This window comes from Perognathus longimembris, chromosome 6, assembly GCF_023159225.1.
Source record: "Perognathus longimembris pacificus isolate PPM17 chromosome 6, ASM2315922v1, whole genome shotgun sequence".
NCBI classification, from domain to species: domain Eukaryota; kingdom Metazoa; phylum Chordata; class Mammalia; order Rodentia; family Heteromyidae; genus Perognathus; species Perognathus longimembris.
In genome coordinates this window covers 9,059,278-9,084,213 of record NC_063166.1, presented here as the reverse complement: position 1 = coordinate 9,084,213, position 24,936 = coordinate 9,059,278, and the positions used below count along the sequence as shown (strand labels likewise).

Here is a 24,936-nt window from a genome sequence, read left to right as displayed (position 1 = left end):
TTGGGTGAGGGACAGGGGACGCCCCCCCTAGCCCGGGACCCTCACCCACGGGGCTGGCCCTGCACCGTGCCTCCTCCACCTTCCTGCCCAAAGGACCAGCAGAGGCGCAAGCTACGGGACTCTGGTGGCCACTTCGCCTCTTTGACCCAGCCATGTTTCCAAAACACAGGGAGCCCCAAGAAGGCTCCCTGCCAGAACAAGGGTGGGGGTGGGCAGGAGAGGCGGGGGAGGAGGGGGAAACAACTCCCCTCTTTGTGCGCCCTCCCGGCTCCTCGCCTCGCCCTCCCTCCGCCCTGGCTCTGTCTGTTAAGTGTGAAAATTACAAATCCCAAGGAGCTGCAATCCGAACCGGCACCTAGGGAGAAATTCAGAGTTTCCTTGCCATAAATACCCCCAAGCTCCAAGACGCCTGACGTCAGAGCGGGGCGGGCGGGCGGGCGGGGAGGGAGCAGCCTGGCCGCTGGAGCCCGAGCGGGGAGCGGGGAGCGGGGAGCGGGGAGCGGACCCGACCGCGCCGCGGGAGCGCAGGAGCGCCGGAGCGCCGGAGCCCCAGCCCAGCCGGGGCTGCAGGGGCCGCGCCGCGCCATGGGGGCCTCCGGGTAGGTGCCGCGGGCGGGGGTGGGGGGTGGGGGGGCATCGGGGCGCCGGGTGACCCCGCCGCACTCTCCCCTCTGCCTTCACTTTCTTGGAGAGGGCTCCACGCTCGGGAGTTGGAAGCGGGCAGCGCTGCGCGCGCGCGCGGGCGGGCGGGTTGTGTGCTTTCTGCGGTGTTTGCGTGGAGTGGGCTGGGTGTGTGTGTGTGTGTGCGTGTGATCGCGCGTGTGTGAGAGCGTGAGTGTGTGTGTGCGCGCTCACGCGCGTGCGCCCCCGCGGCTGTCCCCCCCCACCCCCCCGCAATCTGGACGAGGACGATGTCTTTGGCAAACTTTATAAAGAAAAGTTGTTGGTTCCGGAACGCGAGTTCTGGGTCCTGGTTGCGGCCGGCGGGTGCGCGCGCGCCGGCTGACAAGCTGGGGCGGGGGTGGTGGAGCTTCGCGGTTGTGTGGGTGACGTCCACTTGGGACGGGTGGGTGGGGGGCACTGAAGTCTCCCGGAGCCCCCGGCTCTCCCTTGCAGGCTGCCTCACCCCCCCCCCCCCCCGGCCAGCTCCAGGAGCAAAGCACAACCCGGGCGTTCTTCTGGTGCTCAGGGTCCCCACTGAGGACCTGGGACAACGAAGGAGGAGCACTTCCCGGGGAGGGGTCCCCAGGCGGGGACTCCCCAAATCCGTGGCGGTAAGCCCGACCTGGGGCCAGGCTGGGTCCCTAGCTGAGAGATGGTAATTGTGAGGGGAGGGGAAGGGGCGAAGCCGGGGTGGGGGCAGGCTGCCTGCCCCCCCCCCCCCGTGTCCAGCCCTGGATGCTTTTGTACATGTCCACAGGGCAGGGTGAGAGCCAGGTTCCCCGGGGGTGAGTGCCTGCGTGGGGCGCCCCAAACAAGACACAAACGTCTAACATAAAGACATGTGTCTGGGTTGTGGGGCGGAGGAAGCGGGGGGGGGGGGGGGCGGTGGAGGGGAGCGCGAGAGATTTTTATCAAAATTGAACACAGATTGCTGAGGTCTGGGCTGTTGTTAACTCTTTTCTCTCTGCTTCGGCCACTTGGCCACAGTTACGTGGTGGGTTGGGAAAGTTCCTAGGAGAAAGGGAACGAAGGAGAAGAAGAAGAACAATAACAACAACAAAATCACACCTCTGTAGGGCTCTGCAGGTTTTCCTACAAGTTGCATTTAGGAACAAAGGAAACTTCCCATCTTTGACGAGTTCCAAGTTCGGAAGTTCTCTGCTTTAGGCTATGGCCGCGGGGTTCTGGGATTTTCGGTGTTCCCAGGCAGGAAGGGAATGCTGACTGTTGTATGTAGGTGCAGTTTGGGGGAGGGGGGCAAGGCCAGGGGATGGGGGGCTGCAGGGGCTCTGGACCCCGCGGATCTGGGGCACAGCACAACCTTATCTGTAACTGGAATCCTCAAGCCAGGGGCAGAACCTGCATTCCTAGCCTTTCTCCCCGCAGGTCTCTGGTTTTGCATTTTGCAATAAAGCCAGCCTAAGATGTTTGGGTAGGAGGATTACCCGACTCCCCCATGACCTGGGGGGGGGGGGCAGAAAGTGTGAGCAGGAAGGCAAGCTGGAAATAAAAACAGACCCACCGGAAGTGGAGATTTGGGGAGGGTTTTTTTTTTTTTTTTTTTTTTTAAGAAATTATACAAATTGACCCCCAGGGAAGAGCCATTAAAAAAAAAACAACAAAAAACGGAGCAGGCAGCAAGGTCAGAAAAGGCACTTGTTTTTACTTCAGGTAAGAGTTGCCCCGTGCAGTGTAAGCAAGCGGGCAAGGTACACAGAAGTGCGCGCAAACAGAGGTGGCTCAGTACCCATGAAATGCACGCACGTGTGTTGACTCACGCCGCGGCCTGGAGCATGGAAACACAAGTGGGCCGTTTCTTCATCTGGGCTAGGAATTTAATCCTACCCCCACTTTCAGAAAATGCACACATGCACACTCATACATACACAACTGTGCCATTATTGTCTTGTATACGCTGGCTTCTGACTCCTGAGTTTTCAAAAGTTTCCCTTCTGATCCTTGGATACCAAGGGAATACTTGTGCCCCCATCAGGACAAAAAGAGGAGAGAACATTCTCTTGGATCTGAGGGGGGGGGAGGAGAGGGGGAGGAGAGGGGGGGAAGTGGAGGCTGAGAGGACACCAAGAGGAGGAGAGGGGAGGAAGTTGCTTCTACCTTCTGAAGGCTGGCATTCTCCTTGAACAACCTCTCTCCCCAGTCCCTACCTTCACCATTGTGGAACGCATGCAGGGTGAACTGCCCTTCCTACTGAATAACCTGGAATCTAGGGGTAGAGGATACCGAACCAAGAGTGAGGAAGAAAGGCCTAGAATGAATAAGGCGGGAAGTAGAGGCTTGCTTCTTAGATGTTTTGTGGAGCCAACGGGAGTAACACATTTCACTGTTTTCACTCATTTCCATGATTAAAAAACAGGCTATACCAGGCGCTCTGGGGGGCTCATGCCTGTCATCCTAGCTATACTCAGGAGGTTAGATCTGAGGATTACAGTTCAAAGCCAGACCGGACAGGAGAGTCTGTGAGGCTCTAATCTCCCGTTAACCAGCAAGAAGCCAGAAGTGGAGCTCTATAGCCCAGATTGGTAGAATGCTAACCTCGAGCAACAAAGCTTAAAGGACAGAGCCCAGGGCCTTGGGTTTAAACCAAGGACTGGTAATAAATAAAGACATCATAGGTGGGGGAAGGGATCCATCACCCATCAGAGAAGGACTCCTGGAAATATTCTGGTCCCAACACTGGATTCCTCAGGGGATGCTGAGAGCCAGAACAGGGTTTTCAATTCTTCCAGTGTGCGCAGTTGCTCCCGAGGCTCCGTCGAATCCTGATTCTCCCGGGTTTGCTCTGGGAGTTACTTTACCCACCCTAGCCCAGACACAGAGCTGGGAATGCTGTAGATTCCCACTAAAGAGACTCTCCTCCATGGGAACTTGAACACTGGCTCTACCACTTTGAGCCATGCCCCTAGTCCTTTTACACTTGGGTTATTTTTGAGATAGGGCCTCACTTTTTTTTTTTTTTTTAACCAAGGACTGCGCTGTGATCTTCCTGTCTAAACCTCCCACCTAACTAGAATGAAGGTCAAGTGCCACTGGGATCCAGCTTATTTTGGTTGAGATGGAAGAGGGGGTGTGTGTATGTGAACTTCCAGCCTTGAGCTGGGCCTCGAATTGCCATCCTCGTAGAGCTCTGTCTCTTCAGATAGCTAGGCTCACAGATGCACGTTGCTGACCTAGTTAAAGGCGATATTGTGTTGTCCCTTTTCAACCAGCAGGTGCATGTGGCCCCCGCCCCGCCCCGCCAACTCTAGCCTCATACTTCCCATGGTTGCAAGTGAATGAGTAGAGTTTCTGGGGCTCCGGTCACTCTTCCTGTCCTCTCTCCAGAAAAAGAGACCAGTAAGGATTATCCAGGAGTGTCCCTAGTCCATTATCCCTAGGGGCGAAAGCAGGGCCCAGGTGTCTCTCTTAGAAGAAACCCTCTAGGAACTTGAGCTACCCAATCGCCAGGAAGAAAGGTCGCAGAGCGGCATGCTCGTGAATGGTTGAGGAGGGGAAGGTCAGCAAAGGTGGCTGGTGTGTGTGTGCTTGTGAGTGTGTAATTGAGTCTCGGAGGCAGAGGTTGCTTCTTTAGCCATTGCTCGTGGAAGAGGCTCGGATCTGATGGGCTGTCGAGAATGGCAGCCTCCGTCCTCATGAATGTCTCCCGTGGGTGTGGGTGGGGAGGCTGTCCTGGGTTGCTGGGGGAGAGGACCCCAAAGGGGGAAAGGAGCCTCATCTAATGTTGGTGAGCGCAGCGTCGGGGCCTCTTGCCCCATCCCTGGGCATCTAAGTTATCCTTCACATTGACATTTAAGACTTTGAAGATCACATTTGTTTTTGTTTTGTTGACGCTCTCTCTTTAACTGTGGCCTGGGATGACTTTTAAGCTTTTAAGAGGCTCAGTCAGTGGCCAACTTCACTTGAGATGGCCCAGATATTTTTTTTTGAGTGGGGTGGGGGTTGGTGGGGAGAAGAGGGAGGTCAGTTGAATTCTTCCCTCCTGGCAGCATCTATTTCTTCAGCTCTCTGCTCACATTTTTTTGGTTTGTTTATTTTGTGTTTCCTTATGAGGTTCTGAAACTGCACAGTCAAGAAGGGAGGAAGTGCCTTTCTTTGAACTTGCCTGTCGCTATGACAGAGCCGCCCCCAGGCTTATCGGAATGTGGGCAATCGCACGTGTTGCTATTGAGTTTCTTTCTAGGTTCTCCCTTTATTTAAAAAAAAAAAAATCAGGAAAAAATGAACATCGGGGAATTTGATGACACTTTAAATCTTGGCTGAGCATTGGCTGAGTGACTTGCTGAAGGCCCCGGGTTTCCATGGAATGAGCTTTGAGTTCTGAGTTCTAGCACCGCGAGGTCACAGGTGGTTCAGTCTCTCACCTCCCTCCCTCTCTTTGTTTTAGTTCAGTAAGATAAGGATTGTGAGGGTTATGTTCCAGTTGAAATGAAAGCATTTGTGGGCTGCTCAAGGCTGAGCCCAACGTGAGTGCCTTTCCTGCCCCTAGCGCTAAGCTCACAGGACCACTGGGGTTTGAACATTTGTCCATGAGTCGAAGAAAATAAGCCACTTAGTGGAGGCTTAACAATACTGCCCCAAAGTCACTCTGGGGATGGAGACCTTTAATAAAAGTGTAGCACTGAATAATCCTCTCCATGCCAGACAAAAGCGGTCCCATGAGGCCACCAACTCATTTATCCATGAACTTGGACCATTAAGAAATTCATACATCTTCTTCTAAAAATGCCAGACATGATCTTCCCTCAAAGACTCAAAGTCAAACTTGTGGAAAGAAATCACCAAGGAACACCTACTAATTTATTATCATTTGCTATTATAATAATTTATTATCACTCATTAATAATGACTCGGGGTAATGACAATAGTCCCTTGAATTTGTGTAACATTCTACAATTTGAAAGGCATGTGGTTCCACTTAAACAATGTCACAATGCTGTGAGATTGCTATTAACCACATTTTCTAGACCAAACTCTGAGGGCTTAAAATATTTATATCATTTCACATAGCAAGAAAATGGAAGAGATGGAGTGAAAAAAGTAACTCCCAAAGCTGTAGGTCTCAACACTACACATTAGAATCATGCAGAGGGCCTGTAGAAATATCAATACTTGGACCCACCCTCAGACCATTAAATTAGAGTCTCTGAGGGCAGATCCCAGGTCGCCACAGTTTTATAAGTCTAAGCTGAGAACCACTGTTCTCAACCAAGAGTGGAAATCACTAAACTAGGTGCCCAGGTTACCATGCACAGGGAAAACGTGCAATATGACTTGACTAGGATTTAAGCTCTATGAAGGGATGAATTTAAAAGAGTACCAGGAAGATGGTCAGTATTGGCTAGTGAATGCATGAATACACAAAATAATGTAAGATGAAGATCAGAACCCGCTTGCCACCTTATTTGATAAAGTTTTATTAGAACAGAGCCACGTCCATTTGCTTATGACTGTGTTCGGGCTATCATGGCAGAATGGAGTAGATGTGGCAGGGACTGCATGTCCAGTAGAGCTGAAAATATTTACTTCTTGTCTCCTTACTTGAAAGGTGGGCTGGGCCCTTCTCCGGTTCCCAGGATGAACACAGCAAATGTATTAGTGAAGAGAATATTACAAATGAAGAATATAGATCCTAGAATCAGAGAAAAATCTATGTATAGTGTCTATCTCAACCACTTACCTATTATAAGACTATGCAGATTATTGTTTCTCAGACTCAGTTTTCTCTTCTGAGAAATGGGGATGGTAATAAAATAATAGCTCCCTCATAGGATGGTGGTGAGGGTTGTGAACCCCTGGTTGAGGGCTATAGCTATGATTGCTGTTGTACTTGCTGACAGTTCAGTTTCAACCCAGTGTCACAAGACAGACACAGGATCTAGTACAAAAACAGTTAGCACTAAGTAATCTCATACCACCGAGAATGATGGGAGGTTTCAGAGATAGTGGGTCATTGCAAGAGAGTAGGACTCAGGCCCAGGATATGCAAGTGAGGTGCTCTTTTATGGCTGACTGCCTTGTCTGTCTACAATTCCCATCATCCCTTAAGGGTTTGCTTAGGGTTTCTATCCCCTAATATACTCACAAGTATGTCCCACCTCTATTCCCTTGTTGGTAGTTCTCTCTCCTAGCCTACTCGTTCTCCTAGGCTTGCTCAGATATCCTCATCCCTCTGGAACCTTCCTCTGTGACCCCAAGATCTCGGCACACATTCCCATCATATTTAACACACTGCACTGTGGTCAAGGAAGGACTGAGTCTCCTTCATGCTCCCGGCATGTTTTGAGTTTCTGAAACTTAAGTCGCCTTGTAGAGTCCACACTTTTAAAGCCAAATAGTGACCAAGTGAGTTCAGCATCCATAGACCCTCGATCCAATGCAGTAATACCCACGTTAACCCTCAAGGGATGCGTGAGACTTGCCCAGGTATGGGGGGACAGTGCCAGAGACATTACCACAACTAACCACGTGGACAAGAGCTACCGGGTGCAGAGACAAAGCAGACTTCTTTTTTTTTTTTTTTTCAAATTTTTATTATCAAACTGGTGTACAGAGAGGTTACAGTTTCATACGTTAGGCATTGGATACATTTCTTGTACTGTTTGCTACCTCGTCCCTCATACCCCCTTCCCTCCTCCCACTTTCCCTCCCCCCCCATGTGTTCAGTTCACTTACACCAAACAGTTTTGCAAGTATTGCTTTTGTAGTTGTTTGTCTTTTTTTACCCTGTGTCTCTCAATTTTGGTATTCCCTTTCAATTTCCCACTTCTAATACCAGTATACACGGTTTCCAATGTACTCAGATAAGATTACAGAGCTAGTGTAGGTACAACCACAGGAAGGTGAAACAAGAACATCATCAATAATAGAAGCTACAGATACAGATGGGACGTTGAAAGTAGTTACAACTGTGATATAACAATCGTTTCCATAACATGGAGTTCATTTCACTTAGCATCATCTTATGTGATCATAATGGTATAGCTATTGGGCTCTTGTGATGCTCAAAGCAGACTTCCTGTTTCCTCATCTCTGTACACTTTGGTGGCCTTGAAATCTGGAATGCTTCTCTTAGTGGCTAGCCAGGGAGGAGGGAAAGACAGAAAAAACTTAGGACCAAGTCTTTGACTTCTTGTCAGCAGATGTGACAAGCTGGGTTCTTGGGCTTCTCTGGTTTATTCGTTTCTAAGTGCCAAGATCTTGGGGCGTGGGCTGGGCTGGTCAGCCTTCATGGACACAGTAAGGGAGAGAAGCTTCGTCGCAGATAGTAGCAAACAGCAGGTGAGCCCGGGCTTCGCTCTTCCCCTTCAGTATGAGTTGCGCCACCCTCATGGATTTTAGTGACAACTTTATTTTGGCAGTAATGGCATTGCATGTATAAAAACGTTGATGATGAAATTCTCTTCCAGCCATCATAGGACAGCACAGGAAAGTGTTCACTTTGAATTACATAGTTCTCTAGATTGTGCTCAACAAATGGACAATTAGGGGCTGCCTCCTAAGAGGGAAAGGAGAAATGAGAACGAAATCGTATTTTTGTGTGGGTCTGTACTACATACATGGTGCATTGTGGGTAATCTTGTATAATCTATTGCTTGCTTGATCTTTTCATATTATGAAAAAATTCTTCCTTGCTTAAACATGTGAATCAATATCCTGCAAAGACAAGTGGAAATTGAATCACATATCTCCTTCTATGCCCTGGTAACTAATGTTGACAGCCTTAGTGGCATGCGTGTCTTTCCTTAACTTTTTCTCTGCTCATATATACTAGCAGGGATATATATGTATAGGTAAGGAGGGTCTTGCTTGAAAGCTTGGTTTTTTTTTTTGTTTGTTTTGTTTTTGGTGCCAGTACTTGGACTTGATCTCAACGACTTGGGTCCTTGGTAGCATTCTACCACTTGAACCATACTTCCACTTCTAGCTTTTTTTTTTTTTCTGGTTAGTTGGAGATGAGCCTCCCTAGGGGCTGGGGATATGGCCTAGTGGCAAGAGTGCTTGCCTCGTATACATGAGGCCCTGGGTTCGATTCCCCAGCACCACATATACAGAAAATGACCAGAAGTGGCGCTGTGGCTCAAGTGGCAGAACGCTAGCCTTGAGCAAGAAGAAGCCAGGGACAGTGCTCCGGCCCTGAGTCCAAGCCCCAGGACTGGCCAAAAAAAAAAAAAAAAAAAAAAAAGAGATAAGCCTCTCTAGGACTTATCTGCTTGGGCCAGCTTCCAATTTCAATCTTTAGATCTCAGCCTTCTGAGCAGCTAGGATTCAGTGATTGCCTTTTTTTTTTTTTTCTGAAATAGAATCTTCCTTTATCTGTTACTCTGTAATGTACATTTCTTCTCGTTCCCTAAATATCTATACCTATGATGGATGGAACTTGCTTTTTTTTCTTGTCTTCCTTTATTTTTTAGTATCTAAACATCCACAGCTTTATATATTTGAGGTCATGTCTGGCCTGGCTAGGATGTTTCCTTTTTCATCAGTCTTGCCCATTGGGGCTCCGTCCTGAGTGACCACCTCGAGTCGGCTACCTCAAGCTTCATCCACCACCAGGAAAGCTCTACCCTGGCTGGCCCGGGTGTGTATGTGGTGGTGTGTACCCAGCTTGCTGACGACTCTGGAACATGACCTCGCTGTGTGCGAGCCCCTCTGGGTTCAAGGAGGCTGTGGAACACATCAGGCCCTGTGCCTGCCTGCTTTTGTTCACCTGAGGTAAACTTACCAACCTCAAAGGTTTCTTTTGGCTTCTGGTTTTGGAGGGTTCAGTCCCTGGTGAGTTGGGCCTGTTGTTTTTGGGCCTGTGGCAAGACCACAAACCATGATGGAGAGTATGTTATGGAACGAAGCTCCTTGAGTTGTGGCTTTTGTTAAGAGAAAGAAGAGGAAGAGACTGGGGTTTTGCCATCTCGTTGTAAAGTATGCCCAATGACCTAAAGGCTTCTCACTAAGCTCCACCTCATAAAGTTCCCCCCACCTCCCTGCAGCATGTTTCCGGAATCCAAGGACCTCATGGATCCTTGGGATACCTTTCAGATCCAAATGATAGCCGTGCCTTTCCTCCTCACCTGTGTTAACCTGTCTTCCTTAGTCACTGACTACACGAGAAACATAGGATAGGGAGGGAGCCTGAAAGGCAAGATTGGAGAACAGGTCTGATGGGAAAAAGAAAAACCAGGACCCTGTATTTGAATGCCGCATTCGGATTGTCTGGCGGGGTCCACGTTTTTGTATAGCAGGTGCTGGACTGTGCCCCTGATCTTCTCTTCAGGATCAAGTCCCCAGCTTCAAGGCGGGCTGACCACAGACCAGTCCTCCATGGAGACACCTCTGTTGAAGAGATGCTTGTACACCCAATAGGAGCCATGAATGTCCAGACCCCTTATCTAAAACGGGAGCATCTGGCTTCAGGTTCTCCCTGGGGTTGGAGGTGAGGCTGCATTGAAGTTCCCCTTCTCCCTCCACCCTCCCGTCCCTCCTCCAGGCTATACAATTCCAGGAGCCTTCCTGATAAGCCTCCTGCCCTCTCTCAGAGTCTGCTCTCCAGGACCTTTTCTTTTTTTCTCACCATTTACTAACCCACTCAGAAAACATCCAGCCTTGCCTGTGCCCTGGTGTCTGCTCTGTGAGTTGCAGATAACCAGGTTGCTTTCACACCAGGCTGTCAGCAGTGTCAACAGGGAAGTGCCTGCAAAGTGCTTGGCACCGCGCCTGGTGAAACTCCCCGCAAGCTTAATGACTTCGATGAATTTGTTTGGGAGGAGTCCATTGTTTTCTAGATTACTGTGGTAGCTATGTCTGACTAGGAACATGTGCATTATTTTCCCCTTTGTCCTTTGTTCTGGGTGCTCTCTAGGTGACACTCGACTGATATTTCTATGAGAGTGGAATAAGTGGGCGAGAGTGAGCTCATGGCTTGAGCTATATTGCCAGATAGGCGTTTATCTCCCAGCCCATGCTGATTGAAGATGAGCAGATGGATGTAGTAATAAACATAACCGTGTAGCCTTGACAAGGTCCTGCCTGAACACGGGACTGGGCAAGCTGGCCTTTGGGGTTCATCTCCACCTTACTGGGCTTTTGCAAGATGAAATGTGTGTGCTGCAGGGAGTAGGATGTGGAGGAGGCTGTTCATTCTCCTGGAGTTGCTCTTCCAAACCCCGTTCTTCCCTCTGCGTTCTTATCTCTTGCTCCTTTGTCCCAAGCACAGGGGGTCTGGTTCTATATTTTGAGCATATGTTCAACTTTACGGGATAGTGACAAACAGATCGGTGAGAGGTTAGTTCCGTGTCTCCCATTTTTGTTAAAGGAAGAAGCAGATACACATTGGTAGTGCAGGGTCTTGTGAGTCGCTGGAATTCCCGTGATGCTTCCATCCTTCCTGGCCTTCCTTTCTGAGTGCCAGAATGTTCTAGGAAGCCTGCTTGGGAAGGAGCCCTCTACACCAGGTACTGTGCTAAGTGTTGGGTTTCTTAAATTTTTATTTCCTCTACTTCAGCTCTTCACAGCAATCCCATGAGATGAGCACTGCCAAAGTCTTATAGACAAAGAGATTGAGGTGCAGATGAGGAAACTTGATTGGCTTTGCAAAGAATATGCCGGAAGAGGGGACAGAGGATCAGAGTCAGCACATGGAAATCAGGGCTGCCTGAATCGCACTGGGACCTCTGGTAACTTTTGACTCACACAAGAGACAGGAAGGAATAAGGCAGCTCAATGAGCCTGGGAAGGCAAATTGCTTTCCTGCCCAGGGGCTGTTGGAGAAAGTCATAAATTTCCTGGAAGGCACGAGAGACCATGTAATTTGCTGTCTAAACCAGGACTCCCTCAAAAGTGAAAGGGGAGCTAGCTGGATGGGACATCGAGGAAACAATTCTGAGTCCAACCCTGAGATGTAGCCCCCCCTCCCACCATTCCCCCCACTCAGGAAGTCTGAGTTGACATGGCTGTTCTAGTCAACAAAGCTGTCTAGGTTATTTTTAACCCTTTCAAAATACTCTCTGGAGTTGGAGAGGCTGAGCCTCTCATCTCCTCTGTTTATGGGAAGACAGGATTTGACCTTCTTTCCCTCTTCACACCAGGCAAGGTGTGGCCTGGTGACAGGCCAGAGCTAGTTTTCAGGGAATACTCGCTGAATGTAGGTGCCCTTTATTTTTGTGTTCCTCCTTTCATCATTCATTCACCTATTTATTTCTAAACATAGAATAAGAACTTTGTTTAGACATTTATCTTTTTTTTGCCCTACTATTCTACTGGTCTAGAAAAGAAGTCAGTTGTATGCATGTGTCTCTATGTATGTCTGTGTGTATGTATAAAAGGACTAGGAATAAAAGGAGTCAAGTTTATTGGTAACAGAAGATGTCATCTCGTGGGGCACTTGGTATCAGGACCCAGGTTTGAATCCCCACCTTCCACAAAGTATGGAGCATTTGTAAGGCTTGGTTTTTGCCCAGTGTACAGTGGAAAGATTGTGATCTTGGGCTCCAGCGCTGAGGTGAGTTTGAATGTTGTAAGGCGTAGGAGACGTACTAGGCACACTGCAGAATGCTGGAGAGTCCTTGGAGTTCATGGTGTTGGTTGTCCAACAAATACTGGAGAAGGTTTTGGGTAGTTTGCCTTGTATGCTGTGTGAGATGCCAGGAAGGAACCCCAGGGAGAGAGATGCGCTCTTGTTCTGAGCTCTTCAAGCCAGGTGATAGCGCCTATGTGGCAAGTCTGAAGGACTAGGAAGTTTTCTTCGTAGATAAGGAAGTGACCCGCAGATTCTTCAAGGCCTTAGGAATTTGTTGTGGGTAAAAATATGGATGCTGCCTCCAGCAGAAAGATAGGCAAGGGGCTGCCACGGTCCCCTCTGTTGGTGATGTCTGTGTACCTGTGTCATAGATAAAGGATCCAGTGAGAACACTCCCTGTATGCAATGTTCACAGGGTTTCAAAGGAGGCCATTCTCCACTTGGCCTGGGGACTGTTAGACTTTCCACTCCGTGTGCTCCATCTCGAATATCATGGCTCATGGAAAAGCTCCTTGGCTCATAGCCGGTGTGCAGAGGAGGGCTTCCTTTTCCTTCCTCCCACAACCCTTCTTCCCTTCTCACGCATTCCAATGAAGAAGCGTGGAAGTGGCTCCAACTTGTTCCAGTGCTCCCCAGGAGAAATCCTGTTGGTTTCCGTGACTAGAAAGGTGCTTTCCATGTGTCCCAGGTCCTTCTGGGACATTGTTGGTGCATGGGATATTTGCAAATAGACTCTTCTCCCAGATGCCCTGTGCACGTACGTGGTCATCACTACTGTTTTGGAATAACAAATCTTGGCCTGATTTTTTTTTTTCCTTTCTGACTGGTGAATTTGTTCCATGGTATTTTGACAGATCAACAAGCATCATAGTAGAAAGCAGGACAGCAGTTTTTGGTGTCATTCCCATGTCACAGATTGTTGCAACATTCTCCACTTCCCCTCTGCCCCTCCTCCCCCAGCCCCATCACTTACTTGGGAGTTACTGGGAATTCTCATTCTCATCAGTATGACAAACTGACCACAAGGGCCCTCATCCAGGAATCCTTTTGTTCAGGTGCACTGGTACCAGAGCCGAGCTGACTTCTGGGAGTCTTCCTGCTTCCCAGAGTGCAGCGGACGCTGCGCATTTGTGCACCTGCCTCTTTCTTGCAGTCCCTTTCCCTCTATGACAGCCCCTCACCTCTGAAATCTGACCCGAGTCCTCCAAGCCCAGTGACTCACACTGAGTTGTCCTTGAGTACCCCTGTGCTCAGTCCTGCCCTTGACCTGGCCTTGACCCTCAGCTCATCCATCCAGAGGGATGCCGTTCGTGCTGGGTGGCTTTCTAGTCGCATCCTGTTGATTTATATAACACAGAATTCACCTTCATTGAAAAGATGAAACCCGCATGAAATCGGGACTTACTTGAGCAAACCCTGGTGCCTCTGCGAATGTATATTGCATCCTCTAAGACTCGGAGAATGTACATCTTGTCAGTCAGGCTCCAGGCAGAAACGGACAGAAACTTCTCCAAGGATGTCCCTGACAAGCGTTTAATGGAAGGATTATTTACTGTGGAGCCTGGGGGAGAACAGCTGGTAGGGGCTGGTGGGGGGGGGCGGTTCCAGGGCGGAGCAACACCAGGAAGTGGTCACCATTTGCATGCCTGTAGGGGAGGAAGGAAGGAAGAGGATGAGAAATGATGTCCCGGGGGTATCTCTCTTCCTTCTGTCCAGTCCCAACACCCCCCTCCCCACCCACCGTCCCATAGACGAATCCTACTGAGCCCCCGAAGCTCAGACAGACTGGACACATCTTCCATAATGGCCAGAATGAGGACCTGTCTTTAATTCACCTGGTAATAGCTTTCTTTTTTGGCCAGTCCTGGGCCTTGAACTCAGGGTCTGAGCACTGTCCCTGGCTTCTTTTTGCTCAAGGCTAGCACTCTGCCACTTGAGCCACAGCACCACTTCTGGCCATTTTCTGTATATGTGGTGCTGGGGAATCGAACCTAGACCTTCATGTATACGAGGCAAGCAATCTTGCCACTAGGCCATATCCCCAGCCCCTGGTAATAGCTTTTTATGTAATTTAGCCTATGGTTTAGGCTGCCTGGCCACAAGAGGCTTACTTAGGTGATTAAGTCAGGCAGAAAGTTTGGAGGAAGAGAGAGACGGATGGTTATGGGTCCAAGGTTTTGGGCTACGTTTAAAAGGAAGACGTTTCTTGTTTCTGTGTGTGTGTGTGTGTGTGTGTGTGTGTGTGTGTGTGTGTGTGTGTTAGCACTCGGGCTTGAACTCAAGAGCCTCCATTCTCACTTGGTTTTTTCACTCACTCAAAGCTGGCCCTCTTACCACCTGAGCCACGCTTCTGCCTCGGCGCTTTGATGGTTAATTGGAGGTAAGAGTTTCATAGACTTTTCAAATGGAACCTTGGAAGGGACTTGGGTCGCGCTATCCTCAGAGTTCAGCTTCCTGAGTAGCTAGGATTTCAAACATGAACACCGGGGCCCAGCTAAGGAAGAGGGTTCAAATCACACTGGGGGGGGGGCAATTTAATTTTATCATTGACCCTCGGGGGGGGGGGCGGGGGGGAGGTACCCTCCCTGCCATGGCTGAGACCTGAGCCGAGCCTGTCTGCAAGCCACACTTACCACATAGATCTTAGGAACTCTGAAGAGCAGGTGAGCGGAAGGCACCCTTGGCTGGGGCTCCCGTCTCCAGCGTGTTCCTCCCAGCGCTGCCTCGGGGGTACCCCTCACCACCCACCCCAGGGTCTTCCCTGAGGGTGCCTGCCCTCCTGCGAGAGCTGTGATTGATGTCAAGAGGCAGCCTTGACCAAGTGACCCGCTTATCAGCAAAGACCCGATCTCTGAGTACCGTGGCAAGGCATGCCGAAGGCAAATGACACCTCTGCACCCCTGAGGTGGCCGGCCTGCCCTCGAGAGGAGTGCCCATCTGTGAAGCGGAAGAAGGGAGAGCTGAAAAGCAACACAGCAACAGGCCCGGGGAGACTGGCCGAAGCCAGGGTGCCCTTGCTACCGGGAGGCGATGCGTGGAGCTGTTGGAGGCGGTGGGCTTTGAGAGCAGAGCCGCTCTCCTGTCACGCAGTGGCCGCAGGGCTTTGCATGACTCACTGGGGTCATTCCCGCAGGCCTCAGGTTCTTCACCTGTCCAGTGGACACGATAAAGGTCTGTTCCTCGTTAAGACCACCCATGCGAAGCACAGACATGCTTAGCTGGGAGCCACTGGCTCACGCCTGTAATCCCATCTATGCAGGAGGCTGAGATTTGAGAATGGTGGTTCAAAGCCATCCTGGGAAGGAAAAATCCAAGAGATGGTTGTGTCTAATGACCCCACAAAAAGCCACAAGTGGAGGTATGACTCAAGTGGTAGAGCCTGGAGTGAATCAGCTAAAAGCGCACTGTGCAGGCCCTGAGTTCGAATCCCTATACTGGCACACACACACCCATACACACAATCAAAAAAGAAATATTCAACAAACATCTGATTTGTGTTTGGAGAGGTATCCATCACTGCGTAGGAGAGGAGGAAACACTCCAACATTTCTGAACACTCGGTGCCCTTCTGGAGTGTCTTCATTCTCCTCATCCATTGCCCTCTTGACCAGCGTCACAAGTCTCAGTTCCCTTGACTCATACCCAGGATCCACAAAGCACCAGGGAAAGGCAAGGCATTGGGGGAGCCCGCCATCTGTGTGGCCCCCAGAGCCATGAGCTGTCCACCAGCCCAGAAAGCTGAAGAGGCCATCTAGTCTAGTGCTGGATAAAATGCCACTCCTCACAATGGCCCTAGAGTGACAAAAGTTGTGCTGGGCACCGGTGGCTCGTGCCTGTCATCCTAGCTCCTCAGGAGGCCGAGATCTGAGGAGCACGGTTTGAAGCCGGCCTGGGCAGGAAAGTCAGTGAGACTCCTATCTCCAATGAACCACCAGAAAGCTGGAAGTGGCTCTGTGGCTCAAAGTGGCAGAGTGCTAGCCTTGAGCAAAAGATCTCAGGGACCGTGTCCAGGTCCTGAGTTCAAGCCCCACGACTGACCAAAAAAAAAAAAAAAAGTTGCGAAAAGCATTTTAAGCTATGCGCCTTCCTCTCAACTCCTCTTACTGCCCCCTGCCCCCTGCAGAACCTCAGTACTCAGAGAATCACCCCCATAATAAACTGGCTTCAGGATGTCTAAACTAGCAGACGCTCCACTTCATTTATCCAAAGGGACTTTTATTCATGAGATACCCCACAGCACTGGGGTTTGAGGTTTGTATCCATTACAGTTTGAACTGAGCTACATGGAACAGAAACCTGAGTAGAGCTGCTTTGTCAAGGAGGGTTTTAAAAAGTGTTTCCTTTTAGACAAGTCTGTGGTGTGGAGTTGGTAGACCAGTTTCACGGTGTCGTCTGGGGCCAGGTTCCCTCGAGCTCTCTGCTCTGCTCTTCTTTGGTCTTTGTGCTCATTGCTTAATGGTGACAGAATGGCTGCATCCCTCTCTTACCTCACATCTACATTCCTGTCAGGAGGAAAGTGCACGTAGTTACTTCTGCTCTCGCAAACAGGCTTTGGTGAACGCCCTATTCAGAAATAGATCATAAGTGCGTTCAGTGGAAGTCCCCAAAATGCACTCTAGATGAAAGCTGACCCTTTCTGAGTAGGGCGTGCGGCTGTGTCAAATGAAGGCCAGGGGCTGTTTGTATGTAAGGAGGAGAGAAGAGGTGACCAATTAGCCTTGTGTACCACACCGGGTCTTTTCCTTCTCTCGTTAGCAGTCCATTCTCAAAGCATCCCCAGCCAAGACAAAAATCAACACCAGAGAATCACAGACCCGGTGTAGCCCATAGGAAATACAACATCTAAGCTACAGGGTGCTGAGGCTCACAGTCCCACGTGGATGAGGCTGTTGCTGGGGGCCCCAGCGCCCTTATGACTGGGGTCCCCTGGAGGGTGGTTCTGAGGGGTGCAGATTGCCCTTGGGGCACAGAGCTGGCCAAGGTCGAGGTGCCTGGGAACCAGCCGGGGACTTGCCCCGCCCCTCACCCGCCTCCAGTAACCAACCAGGAGCGGGCGCAAGGGCCTCTCCTTGCCCCTGTGGGCTAATTTTGCTTGGCGCGAAGCTTTCCCTTTGACCTACGGATGGATGGAATCGCTTCTTTATTTTCTTTCGTTCTTTGTTGTTGTTGTTTGTGGGGCTTGAACTTGGGGCCTGGATGCTCTCCTATCACTGTGAGCTACAGGGCCACTGGCGGTTTTCTGGCAAGTCATTGGAGATAAGTCTTATGGACTTTCCTGCCCAGGCTGGCTTCGAACTGTGATCCTCAGATTTCAGCCTCCTGAGGAGCTTGGATGGCCCGCTGAGGCACTGGTGCCTGGCTTGGAAGGTGCTTTGCTAGGTCGCATCAAACAGGAATGAGAAGCTCTCTCCCCAGGGGGTCCGGCCTGGTCCCAACTCCAGCAGCGACTGTGTAAAGGGCTGTATGTGTCTGTGTGGAGTTTTCCATCATACGGCCATGGCAGCTGGGTATTTATAGCTGGATGTGCAGAGAGAGCGCTTCTCACACGTGGCTCTGGCAAATGAGAACCTCATGTGGAGTTTGTTTTGTTTTGCTCCCCACCTTCTCCATCCATCCCAAGTGCTGTAACCAGAGCCACTGCTGCAAAGAAGCGTGACTACCATGGAGAGGTTATGTAAATTCACCGGGGCCTCTCCTCTCCAGTCAGGCCCCAGGGGATTGTGGGGGGAGAGCTCAGGGGTGACCCTACTAGGGCAGACTCTCTCCCCCATAACACTGCCCTCACTGGAAAATCTCCCTCGATGAACCCCTGCAGAACGAGGGTTCCTTGACACACCTTTGCCAGCTCCGTCTGTGCTTCTGAACTCCTCAGAGAGGACACATTGTTCTCTCTCCCCAGTTTGGCTGGGCTCAGTGGTCAGTGTGTGGCCTTCTCCAAGGCTGGAACTCGCTGGGCTGGGGTCTGGATGCCCAGGTCACTAGGGTTCCCTCCTGGTGGGATTTCCGCGCCCCCCCCCCCCCCCCCCAGTGGATTCCAACCTCCCAGAGCTTCCCAGGCAGCAGGCCCCGGCTCTTCTCCTGTTTCCTGGGAGGGAGATATAGTCATAGACAGCGTCAAGGGGAAGAGATGGAGGAATCTCTATGGGTGGACCTTCTGTGCTTTCTTGCTGGAATATAGAGCCTGTACATCTAGGCTTGAACCCTAAACAGCGGAGGTCTCGGAGGCTGGATGTGAGGCTGGGGTTCCAGTATAGTGGTGTTCCCCATTTCCTGGCCATGCCTCCTTCATCACTGCCCTTCTCCCTCATTGTTGTGGACCCACTGTGTGCTAGGTGGGCACTTGTACATTCTCACTGCAGCTATGCCACGTGGCTATGACCTATTACCCCTCCCCCCTTCAGACAGCTGAGGTGACATAGCTTGGTCACAAGACCTATGCCTTCTGCACTGCCCCCCCCCCCAATGGGTACCAACCATTTTCCTGTGTGGTGACTTTGACCACCAACTACCAGATTCCCATTGTGGTGTGCACCCCCCCCCCCACCCCACCGGCTCAGCAAGCATTAATTCTGCATCTCTTATACCTTTAGCTACAGAGCCAGGGCTGGTGACTTCTGATCAGCTGCTAACTTGAAACTCCATATCTCATCCCACCACCCTGGACTCTGAAGCCAACGTACTCTGCTCCCTTCTCCTCCTTCTCCTCCTCCTCTTCTTTCTCCTCTTCCTCTTCCTTCTCCTCCTCCTTTAAAAAATTTTTTGTCTCCCTCCCCCCTCTATTGTGAGTACTTAGAGTTTCCAAACCTAGGAGAGAGCCAGCCATTCATTCATTCTTTGTCTTGTTTCCAAGAATCCCAGATAGACAAGAATTCCTCCTTGAAAAGCCAGGCATTCCCAAGGAAACGCCTGTCACCAAGAACAGCCAGTGAGATTCCTCTCAGGCTCGTGAGCCAACCCAGGAAAAGAAATGTGGATTTCAGAGGCAGAGGGAAGAAGATCGACTCTTTCCAATAACCCACCGTGTTCATTCGCCAGCTGCCCACCCTCCCTTCCCTCAAACCCCAGCTGAGGAACTTGCCTTCACAGGTCATCTGAGGGCATTGACCGATGACATTTCCCACTGGCAAGAGAGGGGGAACAGAGGCAGTTTGGGGTGTGTGTGTGCGTGCGTGCGTGCGTGCGTGTGTGTGTGTGTGTGTGTGTGTGTACATGTACAGTTCTGCTAAATGCCTCCCCCCACAACACCAGCCACTTTATGTGGCAGGAACAATACCTGAGTGAAGAGACCTCTACAGAGTGAAGTTTTTTGAGGTGGGCATAGATCCCCAATAATGAATGATAAGCGAGTGAGCTGAGCCCAGCTGCTCTTCCGTGGAGAGGAAATAGCTCTTCCCACGTCTGAGCGCAACGTTACCCCTGTGTCTTAGAGGATATCCTCAGGAACATTTAGAAAATAACACAAGAATCCAGTGTACGTCCTACACAACTAAGAAGAGGGAGGGAAGGGATGGGGAGGGGAGGGATGGGGGGAGATTGTGGAAAGGGGTGACGTTGATCGAGACCTATTGTATTCATAAACTGCTTTGTTATGTGGCAACCCCTTTGTACAACCACTTAAAGATAACTATTAAAAATGAGTAGAAAACTCTTGGTGGGGGGGGAAATAAAAACTGTGTACTACACACACCAATGCATATCCTAGGCATGGAGGAGGAGAAGAGCTAAGACGAAGCTCACAAGTTGAATGGGCAGGGTAGGGTATAATCAAGAAAAGCTTTAGTAGGATATGAAGTGTGTGTGTGTGTGTGTGTGTGTGTGTGTGTGTGTGTGTGTGTGTGTGTGTTAAAGCACCCTCCTCTCATGATTCTAAGAGCCCATGTCAGGCTTATTATAGAAAACACCCAAGAGGCAGGAGAATAAAATAGCCCAGAAGCCCATCAGAGGAGAATGGAAAGGAGTTTGAGGATCTTCTCTTCCTACCCCTCACCACCCCCTGCAGCCCACCTGGCCACAGACTGCTCTTGGAGAACATGCTTTCCAAGTCTCCTCATATCTGGCAACATCTCTACTCTCGTCTCCCAGCATATGTTTTTAGAGAGGGTTCAGTGTGTGTTGTACATGCAGATGGGAGACAGCTTTGTATTCCCTTTCTGTTTTTATTCCTAGCTTAATATTACCGTCTTTTGGCTTGGGTGCGGAAGGGCGTCTTGCATGAGGAATGGTAGAGAAAAAGCCCAGAATCAAGGAAAAAGGAGCCTGAGGACACTGATTTGTAGTTAGGGCCCAGGCAAAACACCAGGCTACCTCAGGGAAGAAAATACATTTGATGTTTTTAAAAAGGGAGGGGGGCCTACATTGGGGCTTGAACTCAGGGTCTGGGCGCTGTATCCCTTAGCTTTTCCACTCAAGGCTGGCACTCTGTCACTTGCACCATAGCTCCACTTCCAGTTTTCGCCTGGTTCATTGGAGGTAAGAGTCTCACAGGCATTCCGGGCTGGGCTGGCTTCAAATCACGAAGTCCTTTTTTTTTTTTTGCCAGTCCTGGGCCTTGGACTCAGGGCCTGAGCACCATCCCTGGCTTCTTTTTGCTCAAGGCTAGCACTCTGCCACTTGAGCCACAGCGCCGCTTCTGGCCGTTTTCTGTATATGTGGTGCTGGGGAATCGAACCTAGGGCCTCGTGTATCCGAGGCAGGCACTCTTGCCACTAGGCCATATCCCCAGCCCACGAAGTCCTTTTTAAATGACGAGGATCTAAAGTTCAACCTCCTGGCCCCTGCGTGAGCGATGGGCAGCTGGCAAACAAGCTCGTCTCCCAGGCCTTGGCTCGGCTCTCTGCTGAGCATGAAGAGAGGGCTCATGTCACAATCAGAGACCTTCACATCCAACTGTGTGATTATGGTGGCTAGGGAGAAGCTCCGTTTTGCAGATTGGGAAAATGAAGTTTATAAAAGTAAAGAACCCGGAGCCAAGGCCGCATTGGACAGCAGCAGAGCCATGGTTTAGAGCCCTTTGTCTTTTTCCTGCATCGCTTCCCATGTCACAAAAGCCTGTATTTCCTGAATACACACCTTGCACTAAGTCTTTCTAGATGGAGTTCACTAAAGAACGGGGGGGGGGGTGGTTTCTCTCCTCCTGAGCAGCTAGCTCTGAGGATGGCAGCTCAAGCTGAATTCTCTATGGCTCCCCAAAGCAAGTGAACTCCAATCCCCAGCCCTAGAGATGCGAAGAGATCTAGTACATCCAGGTCACTTCTCATCCTCTTGGCTCTTCCTTCAGGAAGTCTGCCAGCTTGGGTTCCATTGAATGCGTATCCCTGGCTTCCTCCATTCTTTTCTGCACAAAGGACTCCAGAGCCGCTCCATAGTTGACATTGTGACAGACGTCACCTGAGGAGGCCTGCCCGCGATAGAGATACAGAATACGTGAGCTGATTCCTGCCCTCGACAAGCCGGGCTCAGTGGTTCACACACTATGGGAACATCACATACCTTAGGAACTGGTGAGAAATACCCGTCCTTGAGCCCATCCTCAGCTCCTTTATGAACCTCTTGGGGTGCAGACTGTGAGTTCAGTCAGGCTTACACAGAGATCCGTGCACACCCCAAACTGACAAATGACCAGTTTCTAGATCCTAAAGAGGGAGTGGTAGGTATTTTCCACATTGCCTCCAGCTGAGTTCCCATTCTACCCAGTTAAGATGATTAGTTAGCCAGCTGCAGGTGGCTCATGACTATATCTAATCCTAGCTACTCAAGAGGCTAAGATGGGAAGATCAAGGTTCAAAGCCAGCCTGGGCAACAAAGTCTGTGAGACTTCTATCTCCAATTAACCAGCAGAAAAGTAGAAGTGGTGCTGGGGCTCAAAGTGGTAGAGCACTAGCCTTGTGAGAAAAAGCTCAGGGACAGTGCCCAGGCCCTGAGTTCCAGCCCCATAACTGTCTCCTCCCCAAATGATTTATTAGCCTTTAGTCATAAGCAGAGTGAGCCAGAAGGTAAGCACATAGCTGAATTTGGATTTCAATTCTGTTTCTACTCTTTTACTCATTGTGTAGCTGTCCTTCAGTGAGTGGCTTAGATTCCCTAAGCCTAGACCACTTCCCCCTTAGGTGGGGCAATAATGAGATCCCCCCAGAGGGCCACTGAGATTGCTCCGGGAGACTGCCTATGTTAAACACTCGAGCAGAGCCGGGCATGTAGTAAGCCTGCAGAGAATGCCAATACCGGATGCCTGATAAACAACTCTCTTTGGCACTATATTGACTTACACACACACACACTCACCCCACATCACACACACTTGTACAAAGACCCTCTGAACCATGGTTAACTTCACTGTGGTTTGGAGAAACAGAGTGTTTACATTACAACAGTGCAAACAGCTTGAAACAGAATACTAGACATCCTTGGGCTGAAGAAGCTTGCTTGGCCTTCCTTCCTCCCTTCTCCTGTGTGCCCCCCCCCAGCCCCTCAAACAAACAAGTCACCAGCCTCTTTATCATGTGGAGTGGTTCAGTTTTCCATTCCCCAGCCCTGTCCTCAACCCGGCTTCCTGGCTTTGCTTTGCAAATCTTAAAAGACAACTTCAAAATAATGGACTGTTTATTCTGATCCTCATGGTGGGCCCCTCCCCCCCACGGGGGAAATGAAGAATAGCCACGAGATTGAATTCCCCACTGGTGTGAACTGAGGTAGCCCTGCGTGGTATGGTCGGTTTGGATTTGTTTGTATCTGAGTATGTATATTTCCCACTGAAGAATATCGTCTTTGCAATGTTCTTCCTGCCCTTCCTTTTGAACCTTTAGGCCCTGGTAACTAGGGGTTGAGGGTCCACCAGAATGTCTCAATCTTGGTGCAGGGCCAGATAATTCTCCGTTGGGTAGGAGTGTCCTGGGAATGGGTAGGATGTCCAGTAGTGCCCTGTCCTGTTCTGAATAGATGCTACTAGCATTCCCTAGTTGTGAAAACCCAAAACATCTCCAGGCATTGCCCAGGATTCCAGCAGAGAGCCTGTAATAAGTTAAACCCACTGAAACTTATCCTGCCCCAGAACTTCTTTCTGCCATGTACTTAAGGTCAGGAGACTGGATGCATCCATTGACAAGAAAGATGCAAAGACTAACATCTTGCTCTTTAATAGGATGCTGGGTGGTTCCATGTCCTCAATGGCTCCACGCTTAACTCTAACCCTGCATTTGAGTGAAGCCTATCCCATCCCTTTGCTCACCCTCATCCTATCCTACCCTGTTCCATTCCCATTCCCCACTCCATCCTATCCCTTTCGCTATCCCACCCCATTCCCTGCCCTAACCAATCCCCATCCCATCCTCTGTCCTTAGTCCAGCCCCACCTCTCCTTCCACCCCTCACCTCATCCCAGGCCCACCACGCTGTGGTCTCCAGCTTCCTCGGTGGGTCTCTTCACTTTCCCTGCAGCTGGAAACTTCACAGAAGCCAGGGGATGGCGGCCTTTGGGTTTTGACTTACAAAGACTCATCATCTCATTTCTAGTACCAGGAATTTTTTTTTTAAATCATGTTTAGCATTCTTGCTGCCGTAGTGGAAACTTTTGTTCTTTGGAGAGCTTCCCACTCTAGGCTCAGGTCGGATTCCTCAGCAAAACTCAGCCTTTTCCAGGCAAGTTTCACCAGTGAGATTGTACCTTTGATGTCCTCCTACATCTGCAGCTGAATTCTGGGCGAAGACTCCCAGGACCCTGAGAGGGACCTAGGAGGATGAGCAGCTGCAGAAAGGGCTGCGTGTCTGTGACTCTCAATGGGACACCAGGATCCAAATCCTTTTATGGTTCCATTGCTTTTCTGGATGTCTCTTCTCACATCCTGAGATGAAAAACCAGTTTAAACCAGTATAAAGTAGGTTATGCTTAATTACACATGGCCCCACCTTCTAGTGACTTTCTTCCTTTCTCATGCTGCCTATCTGTCATAGATTGACCAAAGGGCTCTGCTCACGACAGTCCTTTAGAACAAGTCCCATCTCAAATCGCTCCCTGTCAAAGGAAAAGAAAGCTAGTCCTGCCAATGGAAAGTTCTAGACTACCAGCCTGGTGGTGTTGGTGGCTCGCGCCTGTAATCCTAGGGACTCAGGAGGCTGAGATTGGAGGTTCAAAGCCAGTTCAGGCAGCAAAGTCTGGGAGACTATCTCCGAAAAAGCTGAAAGTGGAGTTGTGGCTGAAGTAGTAGGTAAAAAAGTTCAAGGCCCAGGCCCTGAGTTTGAGCCCTAGTATCGGCACTGGCGCACCATACACCACACACACACACACACACACACACACACACACACACACAAAAGTTCTAGACTACCAGTAACATTTGTGTTAGGCCTTTCCAGAGAAACAGAACTGACACAATTTACAATCAATCTGTGTAGATCACACAATTTTGTGAGTGCCAAGTCTAGCATCGGAAGGCTTGGCTGAAGGCCCAAGGGAGAGCCAAGGTTGCAATTCGAGTCTGAAGGCAGTCGGTGGGGGCAAAGTTTCCTGTTCCTTAGTGACCTTCATGTACTCCCTTGGGGTTTTCAGCTGATTGGGAGAGACCGATGCATATATTTTTGTTTCAAGTCTACTAATTTAAATGTTAATCTTGTCGAAAAAGATAGTTGTATAGAAATCTTTACTGTTTATTAGCCTTTCTTTTTCTTTCTTCTTTTTTTTTTTTCTGTTGGTCATGGGGCTTGAACCAGGGCCTGGGCACTGTCCCTGAGCTCTTTCACTCAAGGCTAGTGCTC

General features: G+C 50.1%; 1 protein-coding gene across 4 annotated transcripts in view; it reads left to right on the top strand.

Annotated features, from left to right (window-relative positions):
• The first annotated feature begins 346 nt into the window (after nt 1-346).
• Daam2 (dishevelled associated activator of morphogenesis 2) overlaps nt 347-24,936 on the top strand; it is a 96,055-nt gene continuing 71,465 nt past the window's right edge. For all 4 annotated transcript variants that reach the window (XR_007211194.1, XR_007211193.1, XM_048347822.1 and 1 more), the window contains exon 1: nt 347-599. The gene's annotated coding sequence lies outside the window, so the exon portion shown is untranslated. The remainder of the gene's footprint in view (nt 600-24,936) is intronic.